We start from the raw sequence: 12,920 nt of genomic DNA, 5'->3' as shown, positions 1-12,920 counted from the left end.
CTTTTTATTGTCCTTAGTGGTAGGGGTAGAGGTGAGCCTGCTCCACCACTCATTTCCTTTCTCTACACCACACAGGAAATGAGTGGTGGAGCCAGCTTTCCCAAGATGCCTAGGTGAGGGATGGGGTCAGTTCCACACAGCCCTCAGGCACCAGCCCAGACCACAGACATGTTCCCTGCCTTTTGGGTAACAGATCTCTGCTGCTGCAGGGACATGGACTCAGGCATGGTTCTCAGTGGCAGCATAGGTCAGAACCCCACCGTGGTCCCACGTGGCATCATTGGCTACTTACATTAAGCTGTTCCTTATTACCCTCAAGTGTGCAGTTCTCCCTCTCTCCATTGTGCTCACACCCTTCTGTTTCTCATTTCTCCATCACTTACTCGCTCCTCTTAGTAGCACCTTGAGTCTCTGAATGACTGGGGTCATCTCAAGCACAGTCTCTGGAGTGCTGAGCCTCGCTCATGCATTATGGTACTGGGCAGGGTATCATCTCTGGAATGGTCTGCCCCCAAGTCTATACAACACTAGACTAATGGTTCTCTCATGCTAGTTCTCTGTCCAGGCCCATAGTGCTGAAGGCTTGCTCTTTACCAGGCCTGCCTGACTGGCCCCATGTGAGGGTTCTCTGTCTCCTGGTCACTCCAGCCCAGGTTCATGGTTCCAGATGAGGTTCATGTAGTCTCCAGTTCACTCCCCATTCATGCCTGCCTGGCACCAGACTGATGGTCATCTCAGGCCCACTTTTTTTCAAGGAATATTAGGCTACTAATCAGATGTTCATAGGTCAGAACACTGAGCACAGACATAGTCTCTGAGCTATGTGACACACACATGTGATACAGAAGCCACATCTGGAACACCTCTGGAAGCAGGTCTTCATATACTTTTAATCTACAGAACCAATGGTAGATGACAATATGTACAAGGCAGTCCAGCAATCATGCAAAACCAGGGATATCTCTGAGGCAACAAACAGTGTGGGTTAAATATAATCACATTTTCATGAGACCTGAAGTTCTAACTTACACTTGCTGAAAATCCTAGATTAAAAAAAAAAAAAGAATAAGAAGAAACAGAAAAAGAAAGAGAAAAAGAAAAAGGAAAAGGAAACTAGCAAAAGGAGGTAGTTAGCTTACATTTCCTAGTCATAATGGTCCAGTGAAAAGAATGTTGGCTTATGAATCAGACAAGTACAGGTCACATGTGTGAAAAGAGACAGGTCACTTATCACCTTAAAAACAACAAAAACAAAATCAAGTTAGCTATACAAGACTGGTTTCACACCATGACTTTTGCAAAACCAAATGGGACTTAATGCTACACAGGGTATCTCCTTACCTTAATGCTCTACTGTTGTCATCTTAAAATTCTCAGTAATTTTAAACAAAGGTCCTACAGTGGTTTGAATGAAAATGGTTCATAGGAAGTGGCACTACTAGGAGGTGTGACCTTGTTGGACTAGGTATGGCCTTTTTGTAAAAAGTGTGTGATCAGGATAGTTTTTGAGGCTTAACTTGCTCAAGCCAGGCCCACTGTCATTCTCTCTTTCTGCTGCCTTCAGATACACTTGCAGAACTCTCAGTTACTTCATCAGTACCTTGTTTGCCTGCATGCCACTATAGTTCCTGCCATGATGATAATGGACTAAGATGGTGCTTCCTATAATCTCTATCTCCATAACAGTAGTGTGTTGTGTGTATTGTAATCCTTCTCTTCCTCAATCTAATGGAAATTTAGGGTTTAAAATCATTCTGAAGTTTCTTGACAAAATATCCTAACAAAGCATAATTTTAAAAGGTTGTATTTTTGCTTGTAGTTCAAGGATGTAGTTGTTATTGGTAGAGAAGTTATTCTGGAAGGATCTTGAAGTATCTGGTCTCATTATATCCATAGCCAGGAAAGATGGATTTTCACAAACAGCTTCTGCTTTTATTTGGTGCAAGACTATAGCCATGGATTAGTGCTTCCACAGTTGTGATGATTCTTACCATCCCAATTTCCTATCTATGCAATTCCTTATAGGTATGCCCAGAGATTTACCTAATCTAGATTAGCCTTCACAGGCAAGCTGATAGGCTTGTCTGGTAAGTGATTATAGATTCTGTGAAATTAATAATACTTATTAGCTATCAGAGAAAGTCAATAAAATTCAAACTTACCGTTTAATTAATAGGAAAATACACCAACTCGTTTAAACTGCAGCATTCTAATGAATGCACAGTGAATAGAAAAGGAAGGTGTTAGTGATGTGATAGCATCTTTAGAACTTCATTAAGACTTGGAGAGTATGTTCATATGTCTTAATTTTATGTTATACATTTGAGCTATTTCTTAAGGTTATATGGTGAGTTGGTTACTAGAATCTGTACCTTTGTTTGCCAGCTTAGGCCTTTTAGTTACTTCTGTCTCTGCTAGTCGCACAATGTGCCATAAATTACCTGGAACAAGAGAAAGAGAAAAACATATGTGTAACTTGTAGTTTTTTCAAAGCCTACTTTTAAGGATGGTCCTTAAATGCTTTAGCCTACCTTCTAGCATCCATCTACCAGAGGTAGTAGAAAAGAAAGGATATTGGAGGGGGTGGAGTGGACCTGTTTAGAAATTCTTCTTTGGAACAAGTCCCATCTGCACTGTCAGGAAATCAGCAGTTCAGTTCACAGGTCAGCAGCTGGAGCTGCGTCCACTGCACTCAGAAACACTTCATGGATACACCAGCAGTCCAGTTCAGTACTATTGGGATAGCAGCAGCAGTGGCACAATGTAGCAAAAGCAACCAGGCCTCAGCCAAATTGACATGGGTCAGCAGAATTAATTGGGACCAGCAGGGACACCAGGAGCAATTCTCCATTGTGCCTCTGTTAGGGAAGTGTAGATCAATGAAGACTTGAGACCACGAAGTGTTTAGCGAAGCAAGCAAACATAGCTCTTCTCACAGTTCTTTGAGTCTTATTTATACTCCCACCAAACATCATGTGTCCTCCACAGGCCACCACTTGTCTTGCCTCAGTCTGTGTCTTGCCTCAGCAGGTGAGTCTGTATCAGCTGACATAAGTCTGCCAATCAGTTCAAGTCTGCTGAAGTGACAAGAAGCTGCAGTATACCACCAGAAGTTTTTGGGTGAATTTCTCTCTATGAAGTCCTAACAAATGGACCTCAACTACTCTGTAAGACAGACCAATACACGTCTGTTGTTAGGGAAGAGTCCTTCATCGTGTGTCTTTTTATGTGCTTGCTTTAGCCTGTTTCTGCTTAGTGAAATGCTTCTTTATGAGCCTGCTTTAGCAAAATGGCCTTTTACCTGTGCCTGCATCAAGGAAACAGTCCTTCATGTGTTTGCCCCAGAAAAACACCATCCAACACAACTGAATTTCCAAAGAACCCAACAGTAAACTTTAAAGGGCTCATATTCAGCTACTATGGATTCTAAAGCTCGATGCATTGCATCATATTCTATCATTAAGTGATCACGAATATAAATTATTCTGCAAAAACAAAAACAGCTCATTTTAACAAGCCACACAAATTCTATTAAGGGATGAAAGTGTTGTAGAAATAAGTACAATGTAATAATACACTAGAAAATATTTGAATTGGTCATATTATTTTACAAGAAACAAAATACAGTATTATAAGCAAACCTTGTCTTATGCCTCTGAGCAAGATCTTTCACCTCTTCAGACCTCTGTTTCTTTCCTTGTAAGATGGGCAATAAATAGAATTGTAACTATTAGGATTTAATGACATTTCTATGAAGTCCTTGTCTTAATGTATAGCCCATAATAAGCTCTCTATGACTACAAAATGTCCTTAGCATCAGTATTACTTTCATCCCATTGACACTGGGATAGCTGGTGTATACTTCTTGACATTCCTGCTTTACAGCAACAAATATTCAAGAAATATTTAAAAATGTGTTTTCAAACATTGAAAAATATAACTCACCCATTGAGAATGCTTATTGTTTTTCCATTCAGAATTTAGTCCATATAAAAACATAATACCCACATGGGGCTTTTTTGTAAGTATATGTAGTCATAATAAACCTCGAGATTTAATCCAAAGTGTGTGGTTAAGAAAATGCAAGTAAAATAAATAAATGAGTATGTGAGTAAATGCATAAATCATTCTACCTGAAAAGGCACCAAAATCATCGTAATGAATAAAGAATCAATTAAAATAATTCATTAGGAATTTATACCCTTCCTCCATTCTTTTCCTTTCCTTTTATTTTATTTTCTTCACTCCATTTTGCTTTATTGAGACAGAATCTTATGTTTTCCAGGCTGACCTCAAACTATTTTTTTAGCTGAGAATGACTTAACATTAGCAATGCTGATATTACGAACATATGTTACCATGTAAGCTCATTTGGAATGTCTTTTTAGCTTGTCTGTTTTATACATTTTTCTGAATTTACAAACAAAACATAAGTAAACCACTAAAGACTTATAGAGGTTTTAAGTGTATTTATTATTCTACAATGTAAAATTTTATTCTACCATGTAAATAGAAATGCAGCTGCTCAAGTGCAAAGCATCCAGAGTTGATACAGAATGAGAATCTCTGTTGGTGTTTCATCAATTTCAGTATTTAACTAAACATCTCTGAACCATAAAGAAATCTTGAATCACTTAGAATCAGTACTGAGGTACTGAAAATGTTCTGTATTGTCCTATTTTTTGAATTTGAAATTTAGAATATGGCTATATATTAGATAATACTATAATCGCAATGTTGATTTACTGTATTCAAGAAAATGTAGTACCATTTGGATGCTTTGCAAATGCATATGCACTGTAGACCAGCCTGGTCATGAAATTGTACCTCTACCTACTTCTGCCTCCCCAGTGCAGCACCAAAGAGCCAAGACAAGCATCACAGACTGGTGGGGCTACTGGGCTCAGGGGAGTCTTGTTGTCTTACTTTAATAAAATAAAAATATGTGTGTGTAGCAGGTTTGGCCTAATGATGTTTATATTATGTTAATTTGGGTCCCCCAAATTGTTAGCATGAGAATCTGCACTTATTCATATAAAACACTGAGGGACCCTGCCCCAAGTTGGTTCTGATTGGCAAATAAAGTTGCCCGCAGCCAATAGTTTGGCAGGGCAGACAGAGGCCAGACTTTTATGATTTAGAGACAGAAGGAAGGATAGGAGCTGGGGGATCCCAGCCCAAGAAGGCCCCATGGCTGGGTCCGGGGTTGGGGGTAAATGGAGTATAGATTTAGCAAGTAATAACTCAAGAATATGAGAGGGGTATTAGCTAGATGGAGGTGAGGAAGTTGCCCAGCCATTGAGCTGTTTTAGGCATATCAAAATATAAAGGCTGTGTGTCTCTGTGTGTATGTATGTGTGTGTGTGTGTGTGTGTGTGTGTGTGTGTGTGTGTGTGTGTGTTTCATTCAGGAACCCAGAACACTGGAGTCGGTAGCAAGGAACACATACCACCACCAGGATCTATTTAATCTATTTAAGTATTTAATTTGGTAAAACTACATGTGTGTTTCCAAACAATAGTTTAAAGCTATACCCCCTAAGATTTGTTTATTTTAGAATATTTTTTTCTTGACTCTATCATCTGTTTCAAGCCAAGTTGGCTTCTTCTGGGGCAACCTAATGTTCCTTTTAATATTAATGTTATTACTAATTATCCTGCTGATTTTTAGTTAATGCTTAATGAATAATAAGTCATTTTAAAATCACTTTTGCAGCAAAGGAAGTTAAATTTTGAGACACTTTTTTCCATGAGACTTCAATAAAATTATCAATTCACAACAATATATATATGTATTGCATATACATATATATATTGGTTTTTCGAGACAGGGTTTCTCTGTATAGCCCTGGCTGTCCTGGAACTCACTTTGTAAAACAGACTGGCCTTGACCTCAGAAATCCGCCTGCCTCTGCCTCCCGAGTACTGGGATCAAAGGCGTACGCCACCACACCTGGCTTTAATATTCACAGATTAACCATTTTTTCACCTATATATGCACACTTGTAATCAATAGCTTTTTCTGGAAATAATAAAGAAACAAGTAAACAAAGAAGAAAATATAGTGTACTCTTAACATCAGGAAAAGCCCACTTAAAGGAATAGGGAAATTCTTTGCATTCGTCTTAAGTCTGAGATTACATCAATATAAAAATGCACAGTTTAACAAAATTATTGTTCTGATTATCTGGGTGGATGTTCAGTAGGTAAGAAAAGGGAAAGGGGTTCAGTTCAAAAATAAGTAAATCTGGAAGTAGAACAGCAATAGCTAGTATAGTGAGACAAGGTCAGAGGAAGAAGCAAGGCTGTGTGGTCTGTGAGAAGTTATTGAAGGATATTATGACCAGGAGAGTAAGAATGTCAGACTGCATTTCAGAAGACTAACCAGCAGAGGTATGTATCACTCATAGGAAGGATCAAGAAAGCTAGTGGTAATTAATATAATGGAAGACATCCATGAGGGTCTAAATGAACATAGCAGTTGAAAAGATGAAAGACAAAAGCATAGTAAAAATGAAGTAATTAAGTTTCAAGCCCTGGACTTTAGCATGTCCCAGCTATGTCATCTCTAGAAGCTTATGTAACCTTGCTGAGCTTTTGTTTACACTATCCATAATATGGACTAGTAGAAGCTATAGAAGCTAGCTCTCATGTAACTGAGAAGCTTAACAGTAGGAATAAACACACACAAACACACACACACACACACACACACACACACTACACACATGCATACTCACACACTCACACATGTACACAGACACTTATACATACATGTACACTTAGACATAGACACACACATACACATATTTATACCTACATACATGCACACACATGTGTATACATATCACATGCAATATCTGTATCTGTATCTATATCTATATCCATAACTTACTTTCTTTCTTTCTTTCTTTCTTTCTTTCTTTCTTTTTCTCTTTTTTGCCCTATAGATCCTGTGCATATATATTATGACATCCAGTTTAGTATTTTTGGATCCCTGAGTGTGTGAACAAGTGAGTTTTAGCTTCTATATCTGTTTCTATAAAAAAAATGGATATTTTATTAATTTACATGTCAAATGTTATCCCCTTTCCTTGTTTCCTCTCTGCACACCCCTATCCAATCCCCCCTTACCCTGCTTCTATGAGGCTGCTCCCCCACCCACGTACCCTCTTCCACCTCCACACCCTAGCAGTACCATATACTGGAGCATCAAGCCATCACAGGACAAGGGCCTCCCCTCCCATTACATCTGTTTTATTGTTGTTGTTATCTTGGGCCTTTTCTTGGTCTCTTTTTCTTCTGTTTGTTTTGTCCTATTCTGATGATTAGTTTTTGTTTTATCTTATTACTATACCTTAGAAGCTTTCTTGTTTTCTACTGAGTGACTGCAATAGCATGAATTTTGATGGAAGAAAGGTTGGGAGGAGACTTTGAGAAGACAAAATCAAAATCAGGATATATTATATAGAACAAAGGCTATTTTAAGTAAAGGGAAAGAAGAATACAAGTCAGATAGTGCTTGGCAAAAGGGAGGGTTCAAAGGAAGACTCTAGAATATATTTCTTGTAAACTGAAATTTTCAGAAAGTACAAAAAGACTGAGAATTGGTGGTAGGTCCAATTGGGAAACTATCAAGAAGAAGCCCCTTGCTTGCTCCCTTTCAGGTCTTCATTTAAATTCCAGGTTGGTGGTGTTACTTGGGGCATACTGTTATATGTTATTGTATTTCAATATCACCTACACTTGAGCAGTAATCATAGCTGTACTGACCACATAAAATTTGGGGCTTGATTATGTGAAATGAGCTAAAGTTTGTAATGTGCTTACAACAGGAAAGTGCACAATTAGCTAGAGACATCTATAATGTTGCTGTGAAGTTGATTGTAAGCAAATTATTTTCACATAGCTTATTGTGTTGCCAGGAACAGAGTATTAATTAAAAATATGGTTGTATCACCAGCACCACTACCAACAGCACCACATCCACCACCACCACCACCACCACCACCACCACCACCATGCCATCTTCCCCTCACCATGACCTCCATCACCAACAGTACGACCTCTACCAGCACCTTCATTTCATAAATCGATTTAAATGGTGCTTTAATTAAAGTTAGAAAGTTTTATGACTAAGAGTAGATTAAACAATTGTATTACAAATACTTTTTATTTCGAATGTCTTAGCTTAAAAAAAAACACAAATGTGGCTCAGTGATCAATTCAAGTATGACATTGCTAATAATATGATGTCCATATCTCTCACATACACAGCCCTTTCTCATTTGCCTTCTACACTGTTGTGTCAGCCTTTTTCTTACCCAAGATTTCACCTTAATAAATTATCTATGAACACTTATGTGATAAGGATCCTTTGTCAATATTTTGATTTTGTAACACTGTATCATGAAACATTATATCATAACATTCTTTCTTATATCAAACAAATAGCAGTCACTAAGAAGGTGCAATCATTGGAAAGTTAGTTACATAATGGGGAATAAAATTAGGAGAATTAAACTCATCTGAAGAGTTTGGAGAGGATGTGAAATGAAGTTCATGTTGAATGGTGAGAATGAGACATGTAAGGATTCTCCAGAAAGAAAGGAGAATGAGTGTAGCACAACAGTTTGGGAGTCAACACAGGTGTGCCCTATCCAGAGCTAAAAGACTTCAGGATCACCATTCTGAGGTCCTATTCTCATATAGTTGCCTCCTTTGTACTTCAAATTCAATCTCAGAGACAAGTTCTAAAACATTTGTTCTATTTGCATTTCGCTGAATTTTTTTTCAAGTATAATATTTTATTAGATAATTTCTTCATTTACATTTCAAATGCTATCACCAAAGCCCCCATTCACTCCCCACACCCTGCTGCCCAACACACAGACTCCCATTTCCTGACTCTGGAATTCCCCTGTACTGGGCCATGTGATCTTCACAATACTAAGGGCCTCTTGTCCCATTGATAGCTGACTAGGCAATGCTCTGCTACATATCAAACTAGAGACACAGCTCTGGGGGGGACTGGTTATTTCAGATATTTGTTCCTCCTATAGGGTTGCAGATCCCTTTAGCACCTTGGGTACTTTCTCTAGCTCTTTCATTAGGGGCCCTGTGTTCTATCCACTAGATGACTGTGAGCATCTACTTCTGTATTTGCCAGGCATTGGCATAGACTCAAAATAGAGAGCTATGTCAGGGTCGTATCACCAAATCTTTTTGGCATATGCAATAGTGTCTGGGTTTGGTGGTTGTAAATGGGATGGATCCCTCGGTGGGGTAGGCGCTGGATGGTATTTCCTTCCCTCTCAGCTCTGAACTTTGTCACTGTAACTCCTTCCGTGGGTATTTTCCTCCCCATTCTAAGAAGGAGAGAAGTATCCACACTCTGGTCTTCGTTCTTCTAGAGTTTCATGTGTTTTGCAAAGTGTATCATGGATATTCTAAGTTTCTGGGCTAATATCCCCTTATCAGTGAGTGCATATCATGTGTCTTCTTTTGGGATTTGGTTATCTCACTCCGGATGATATCCTCCAGATCCATCCATTTGCCTAAGAATTTCGTGAATTCATTATTTTTAATGCTGAGTAGTACTCCATTGTGTAAATGTACCACAATTTCTGTATCCATTAATCTTTTGAGCGACATCTGAGTTCCTTCCAGGTTCTGGCTATTATAAATAAGGCAGCTGTGAACATAGTGGAGCATGTGTCCTTATTACAAGTTGGAACATCATCTGGGTATATGCCCAGGAGAGGAATTGCTGGATCTTCAGGTTGTACTATGTCCAATTTTCAGAGAAACCACCAGACTGATTTCCAGAGTGGTTGTACAAGCTTGCAATCCCAACAAAAATGGAGGAGTGATCCTCTTTCTCCACATCCTCACGAGAATATGCTGTCACCTGAATTTTTGATCTTGGCCATTCTAACTAGTATGAGGTAGAATCTCATGGTTGTTTTGATTTGTATCTCCCTGATGGTTAAGGATGCTGAACATTTTTTCAGCTCCTTCTCAACCATTCAGTATTCCTCAGTTGAGAATTCTTTGTTTAGCTCCTTACCCCATTTTTTTAATAGGGCTATTAGATTTTCTGGAGTCTATCTTCTTGAGTTCTTCATATATATTAGATATTAGCATCCTCTCTGATTTAGGGTTGGTAAAGATTCTTTCCCAATCTGTTGGCGGCCTTTTTGTCTTATTGACAGTGTCTTTTGCCGTACAGAAGCTTTGCAACTTTATGAGGTCCCATTTGTTGATTCTCAATGTTACAACACAAGTCATTGCTATTCTGTTAAGGAATTTTTCCCCTGTGCCCATATCTTCGAGGCTTTCCCCCATTTTCTCCTCTATAAATTTCAGGGTCTCTGGTTTTATGTGGACTTCTTTGATTCACCTAGACTTGAGTTTGTATAAGGAGATAAGAATGGATCAAGTCTTATTCTTCTACATGATAACCACCAGTTGTGCCAGCACCATTTGTTGAAAATGCTGTCTTTTTTCCACTGGATTTTTTTAGTATTCCTTGTCAAAGATCAAGTGACCATAGGTGTGTGGTTCATTTCTGGGTCTTCAATTCTATTCCATTTATCTACTTGTCTGTGGCTGTACCAGTACCATGCAGTTTTTATCATAATTGCTCTGTAGTACAGTTTGAGGTCAGGCATGGTGATTCCACCAGCGGTTCTTTTATCATTGAGAGTAGTTTTTTCTATCCTAGGTTTTTTGATATTTCAGATGAATTTGCAAATTGCCCTTTCTAATTCGTTGAAGAATTGAGTTGGTATTTTGATGGAGATTGCATTGAAATGTTAGATTGCTTCCTGCAGGATAGCCTTTTTTACTGTATTAATCCCTCCAATCCATGAGCATGGGAGGTCTTTCCATCTTCTGACATCTTCTCCAATTTCTTTCTTCAGAGACTTGAAGTTCTTATCATACAGATCTTTCACTTCCTTAGTTAGAGTCACACCAAGGTATTTTATAATATTTGTGACTATTGTGAAGGGTGTTGTTTCCCTACTTTCTTTCTCAGCCCATTTATCCTTTGATTAGAGAAAGGCCACTGATTTGTTTGAGTTAATTTTATATCCAGCTACTGAACAGAAACTGGTTATCAGGTTTAGGAGTTTCTTGATGGAATTTTTAGGATCACTTACATATACTATCATATATATACTATCATATCATCTGTAAATAGTGATATTTTGACTTCTTCCTATCCAATTTGTATCCCCTTGACCTCCTTTTGTTGTCTAATTGCTATGGCTAGGACTTTGAGTATTATACTGAATAGTTACAGAGAAAGTGGGCAGCCTTGTCTAGTCCCTGATTTTATTAGGATTGCTTCCAGCTTCTCTCCATTAAGTTCGATATTGGCTACTGGTTTGCTGCAGATTGCTTTTATTATGTTTAGGTATTGGCCTTGAATTCCTTGTCTTTCCTAGACTTTTATCATGAAGGGGTGTTGGATTTGTCAAGTGATTTCTCAGCATCTAAGAAGATGATCATGTGGTTTTTGTCTTTGAGTTTGTTTATATAGTGGATTAAGTTGATGGATTTACGTTTATTAAACCATCCCTGCATCCTTGTGATGAAGTCTACGTGATCATGATGGATGATTGTTTTGATGTGTTCTTGGATTTGGTTTGCAAAATTTTGAGTATTTTTGCATTGATATTTTAAGAGAAATTGGTCTGAAGTTCTCTTTCTTTATTGGGTCTTCATGTGGTTTAGATATCAGAGTAATTGTGGCTTCATAGAATGAATTGGGTAGAGTGCCTTTTGTTTCTATTTTGTGGAATAGTTTGAGGAGAATTGGAATTAGATCTTCTTTGAAGGTCTGATAGAACTCTGCACTAAACTCATCTGGTCCTGTGCTATTTTTGGTTGGGAAACTATTAATGACTGCTTCTATTTCTTTAGGGGATATGGGATTGTTTAGATCATTAATCTGATCCTGATTTAGCTTTGGTACCTGGTATCTGTCTAGAAATTTGTTCACTTCATCCAGGTTTTCCAGTTTTGTTGAGTATAGCATTTTGTAGTAGGATCTGTTGAAATTTTGGATTTCCTCAGGTTCTATTGTTATGTCTCTGTTTTCATTTTTGATTTTGTTAATTAGGATACTGTCCCTGTGCCTTCTAGTTAGTCTGGCTAACTGTTTATCTATAGTTTTGATTTTCTCAAAGAATCAGATCCTGGTTTGGTTGATTCTTTGAATAGTTATTTTTGTTCCTTCTGGATTTTAGACCCTTTGTTAGGAAGTCAGATATTATTCTGATAGGTCTGCATTTATATGTACTTGGTCGTTTTCCCTTACAGCTTTTAATACTATTTCTTTTTTCTTTACATTTAATGATTTGAATATTTTGTTGTTGTATGATTTTCTTTTCTGTTATAATCTAATTGGTGTTCTCTAAACTTCTACATTTATAGGCATCTCTTATTTTAGGTTAGGGAAATTTTCTTCTATGATTTTGTTGAAGATATTTTCTGGGCCTTTGTGCTGGGAATCTTCTTCTATCCCAGTTATTCTTAGATTTGGTTTTCTCATAGTGTCTCCAATTTCCTGGATATTTTGTTTAGAAACATTTTATTTAAGGTTTCTTTGACTGATATATCAATTTCTTTTATTGTATCTTCCATGCTTGATATACTCTCTTCCATCTCTTGTATTCTATTGGTAATCTTTACGTTTGTATAGTTCCTATTCTCTTTATATTTTTATTAGATATTTTCTTTATTTACATTTCAAATGTTATCCCCTTTCCTAGTTTCCCCTCTAAAAATCCCCCATCCCCTCCCCCTCCCCCTCTTCCTGCTCCCCAACCCACCCACTCCTATTTCCAGTCCTGGCATTCCCCTACACTGGGGCATAGGACCTACGGCCTCTCCTCCCATTGATGACTGACT

At 38.0% G+C, this 12,920-nt stretch overlaps 1 pseudogene; it reads right to left on the bottom strand.

The window, feature by feature from the left end:
- Window positions 1-756: 756 nt before the first annotated feature.
- On the bottom strand, window positions 757-867 carry Gm25166 (annotated as a pseudogene).
- Between the last annotated feature and the right edge of the window lie 12,053 nt (window positions 868-12,920).

The sequence above is a fragment of the Mus musculus genome, chromosome 1, assembly GCF_000001635.26.
Source record: "Mus musculus strain C57BL/6J chromosome 1, GRCm38.p6 C57BL/6J".
NCBI lineage: Eukaryota > Metazoa > Chordata > Mammalia > Rodentia > Muridae > Mus > Mus musculus.
Note: the sequence above shows the minus strand (reverse complement) of the source record. Positions and strands in the feature narration are given on the sequence as shown.